Source organism: Ostrinia furnacalis, unplaced genomic scaffold, assembly GCF_004193835.3.
Source record: "Ostrinia furnacalis isolate ACB-3 unplaced genomic scaffold, ASM419383v2 OfSCF0657, whole genome shotgun sequence".
Classification (NCBI taxonomy): Eukaryota; Metazoa; Arthropoda; class Insecta; order Lepidoptera; family Crambidae; genus Ostrinia; species Ostrinia furnacalis.
Window position 1 is genome coordinate 587,616 of NW_021130896.1, and position 5,423 is coordinate 593,038.

Below are 5,423 nucleotides of genomic sequence, written 5' to 3' on the forward strand. Positions count from 1 at the left end.
ATTTAAAGCAAATTGCAAAATTCAGATTCGGATTCAGCTAAATGCTCTCATTTTAAATGTGACACATAGCCCCTTCTTGCTGAAACTAAGTGTTCCTGTTATAGCCTCGATTCTTGCAGTATACTGAAAATATAATGATACAATAAATAATAGAAATTAGTGTTCTTCTTTTTGCAAAGGGCTATTAAGAGTACCTACAGCTTTTTATATGACGCTATTATTTGTGTACAAATTTATCAATGCATGATGTTGTTTTTTTTGCTATTTTACATATATTTTCTAATTACCGTTAGATGAAGTATTAGCCTTATCTAATTACCGTGACCATAAAATTTTTGGATCTCATTTACGCGAAAACCGCTTTGAATAATTTGAAGCCTTTACGATTGTTAAATTCGTACTTTTCATGTGTTTTATATTTAAATGCGTTTAAGTCAATTAAGCCAAATTTCAAAAATAATATGGTAATTAGGCTGAGAACGCCTAATCGTGAGAATGGCCGTTTTACTCCTTAGTTCGTAAAATCTGTTGTTTGATATCATGTTGATAGATAGCGTTTCACGGCTTCCCCGCATGAATATTTACGAACGTCAAAAACAGTAGTTTGTCCAGCGCTGTAGATTTTAACCAATGACGATAGATTGCGCTTTTTAGACAAGTCTTATTTATTTATTGAAATTTATTTGTCACATATCGTCATAAATTATAGCCTATAATTATGTTAATCTGGTTTATAAACAATAATACTGTAAAGTTTCAAAAAAAATCCGTTCAGTAGTTTTTGAGTGAAAGAGTAACAAACATCCAGACATCCAAACTTTCGCATTTATAATATTAGTAGGATTGTTATACGTCGCCACTAATGACAATATTTNCGTCCAGTTTGGTTTCCGCCGAAAGATCTAGAGGCAGTCAAAAATCTTTAAGCACTCAGTTAAATCTGTGCTACATTATTTAAGTACGAAAATCATACCTACATGGTTTATGTACGATTTGGATTTATTTTTTTATAATTTATGCATTTAAAATTGTCTTAAATGTGTCATGTATAAATAAATGGAGATTTTTCCCTATCATTTTCAGAGCGCTAGGCATCCCAATTAACAGTTAGCCCTAACACTACCCGTGACACTGCAGCAGACGAGGCGAAGAAAATCAGCAAGACCTGGAGCGAGATCAAACGCGAAGCTTAAGACCGAACGCGATGGAGGACTGTTGTGGACGCCCTCTGCCCCATCTAGGGGACATAGGAACTTACGTCAAAGTAAATCAACTCCCTTGAGAGAAAGTATTTTATGGAAGTATTCTTATTTTTTACGATTAAAATTAACTGTAATTACGCTAAATCTGTTGGCCCACTAAACGGACAATAAAATCGGGGTCATTAAGGGCAATATCATTAGTGGTAAGCCCATAAAGTATTGCGGCTATAAAAATCATTTAATACCTTTTATTGATAGTTTAACGAACGCCGGTTTGTGGCACTGTCATTAAGGGCTGTTTCCATTGTACAACCACGTTTTGAGAAAAGCGCCCAATTTTATTATGAAAAAAAAAATACAACTAAAAATATCTTCATCATCAGGAATGCCATTAAAAGGCATTAGGAATCAAAATGGTGACAGTGCAATCTTTAATATGTTTTCAAACTAAGTATCAATGATAATTATAATTTTAAACTTAAAGTAAACTGTCTTGATTGAGATTAATATTTGAAATAATTTCTATGACTGTTAAGTCTGAAATATTAAATCACTGCTTACTGATAAGAGGATAAAGACTTATCAGTAGAACAGTATCCCAGTAACCCGTACTGCTTCGGGACAATAAATGGGCTAGGGCTGAGAAGAAGCACGGGTATAGGTAGGGCAGATATGTACAATCCAGACTGAATTTCACTTAACAGTTTAACACCAGGTGCGATTGCAGTCAAATACCTGCCTATTCTTATGCATAAAAAAAACTAATCAACAAAAACTGAACACCATAAAATAAACCGGATATCAATGGAAACTCGCACCCATAAGCCCGGGGATCTGCATGACATTACTAAGGGACTCCCCGGGAGGCCTAGCGGAGTCGCTAAGCCCGCCCCGAGTCCGCTTCATAAACATGAAGATTGATTCTATTTGCCTATTAACAAAAAACATTTCATCATCATCATCATTACTACTCTCATCTCAAGTGTCACCGCAATAATTTTTATTCAGAACAAGACAGGTATACATTTGACAGCAATCGCACCTGATGTTCAATTGTTCAGTAAGATGCAGTCTAGGATGGTACATAGGTAATTATCTGCCCTGTAAGTGCCCCTCTCTCTCTTGCCTTGAAAAGGCCCGGAATGTAGTGTTCGGGAAAAACAGCAACAGGCAGCGAATTTCAGTTCCTAGCTGTTCGCATTATAAAAGAGTTATCGAAATGATTAGTGCGATCGCATTATAAAAGAGTTATCGTAATGATGTCTACAATGTATAGGGATGGTATCTACGCTAACCTGCGTCTGGTTCTTTCAATGTCGTATATAAAAGGTTTTGGCTTCACCAAACCACTTTCAGAAGTTTCGAACCTGGGATTCGGTCGGAAACCACAAAACCATGAAGGCGTTAAGGTAAGAAATATGAATATTCAAACTCATTTCTTCAAATTACCTATAGATACTAGCAATCATTTCAAAAGTGTCGCTCACTGCTTAATTAAAATACACAAACAATCAAACTGCAGACAAATTAGCACTTTAGAGTGACTATGTTTATGTAAATTAAAAGCGTAAAAGTAGAAGTGCTTTTTAAAAGCCCACTTGCAAAAATAAAATGAGATTTATGAGCTTTTTGAGTTTTCTGAGATTTTATTGCTACATAAAATTGCTAATTTAAATAATCTCAGATTTCAAGATATTTCGAAGGGTCATTACTTACCTATCTCTTCAAAGTACACGTTTAGAAAGAGAAAAGAACAAACCTCACCATATGACGTCTTAATAGCTTTTTAACCATTTGGAGAATGTACCACCGCAAAAAGCTCCTAGTAATTTTTCAGTACATAAGCCTATAAAACTATTTATTACACTCACGCCAAAATTGGGGGTGAACCGTCTATGTGCCTTACGCCCGTATTCACAAACGATACTTAAGTGAAGCAGAAAATCGAAAGCACAGCGTTGAAAAGAGCTCTGTAATTGGTTCGTGTGTCACCCTGTGCGTCCGCGCGCACTGTGACACCTCCTAGTAATGTTTGTGAATACGTTAGTGTTAATCTTGCACGTGCTATCGTCTGTAGCTATTAAGGTATAGGACGGCATCTCTACAGCTAATTTGTCTGCGATTCCTCGAAACACAATAACAGGGGCTCATCCCCCGGGCGAGACTACGCTTGACAAATTAAATTTGAAATCTTTAATTGTGATTTGACGAGCGCTGAAGGTTTAATTAATTTTGTTGAGCCCTTTCGGAGGTGTGTCGTTTGAAGTTGTTACAATTTTATAGCTTGTTGGAATTCAAAGATGTCTATTGTATTTTTTATTTTTGACCTATATTTCATGTAATTAATATTGTCAGTTGTCACTATCCACCCGTTTTTGCTCTTCTCTACTTAAATATGAACTTAGCCTATTTTCGTTTCTGAATGGTGCTCAATTGATTTGAGATCACTCAATTCTCTAAGATTTTTTTATTTCTTCTTAGTTAAATCTCCTCCTACATTGTTTTCAGGACTCAGGTTGATTGTATAGAGCGCAAAAATCCTATGAGATTCTCTTCCCAGTGCCCTACCTACACAGTACCTACTCAGTGTGATAGATTTTATTATTCGAAGGCAATGTTAACAACCGGTCATTATTATGGATTGGGGGAGGCCTATGTTCAGCAGTTAGTGGAAGTCCTATAGCTGAATGATGATGATGAATATTAACAATTAACTTGTGATAACATGTATCACTTGCGAATGCCTTATCATAATTCAAAACGACACCCTGCAGTGAACTGGACATGTCATTCCATGTCTTGTGGACTGGACACCTGAAGGTAGAGCGCAAATCGCCCGACTTTTTGCTATAATTGCCCGTAATCGACGGAAGCGCCCTCTCGGCATCCGCACGTACACGTTTGTAAGCCTAGAGACAAAGCATACCTTTTATTGATAATTCAATTTATTTTCCGGCAGCCGTCATAATCTCAATTAGTAATAGTTAAAGTTTGGACTTCAAAAGCTACCGGGATATAAAATTAGACCCTCGACAGAGACAAAGATATGAGTATTAGATTTTACCTAACGCCATAATAGTACGACATAGGTACGACTACTTAAAATGAATTTAACAATATATTATACTATAAATTTATCATCAACAACACACTTAACACATAATTTGTTGTTCTTTCGATACTCAATACTTTATTGCTTCACCACATTAGCATTTAGGTCTTACAATTTAAGCAGAACAATGTAATAATTTCCGTAATAATTTGACAGAATTATGGCAGGATAACGAAACAACAGTTACGATTTACTTAAAAAAATATACAAGTTGGAGATCAAATAGTCAAGTGTATATTAGCGGGCCAAATTGATAACCCACCACAGCCCTCTGCCTACATAATTCGCCGCACCGCAAAAAGCACACGTTCCCATTCCATGTGCACGCGCATACCGCCCTCGCCGGGATTTCGGGCCTCAATTAGCACAGCTGATTTATGGATAGCTTGATTGCCTTTCATTCGAGAGGGTTCTGTTCGTAACATAAAACCAGAAGCCTTTCCAAGTATTTTAAAACCAATATTTCATAATTCAATTTTTGAAGAGCGTAAACAATGGAAGTATTTTCCGGTTAAACTTTCCTGGAAAATTTTGTGTTTTGGAATTCAACACTTCCAACATTCCGTTGCGTCGTTTCCAATACAAAAATAACTTTACGTGCTAATAAAAAATCGAGGCTTTTATTCGAGCTATCAGCAAGATTTTTAAAAAACCTTTTTTAACTGTATCAAATAAATATCTTAGAATTTTAAGATCATTGAGAAAAAAGAAGCTAAGTTTCAGTTTTCACGAAAGCATAAATATGTAGTCTGATTCTACTAGCTTTGCCCAACTCACGCTTGACTGTCTTATCTCCGATATCGTTCAGTCAAAATTAAAATACTTTGTCGTTTGGTTTTGCAATGGCAATAATTATTCGCGATGTAAACTTGTCTCGATAATTACATGCAAAGTTCTTGTAACGTGCCCTTATCTTTTTAGATGCTGCCTTAACAAGACGTCATTTATTAAATTCCGTTTTCAAAAAACTTTTCAACTTTTGGAGGGGAGAAGGAGGTAACACATTAACATGAGGTAACACACAACATTAAGGCTGGGTTGCACCATCTTACCTTAACTTTGACAAACGTCAAAAATCTGTCAAACACCATACAGAAAACACCGGTTAT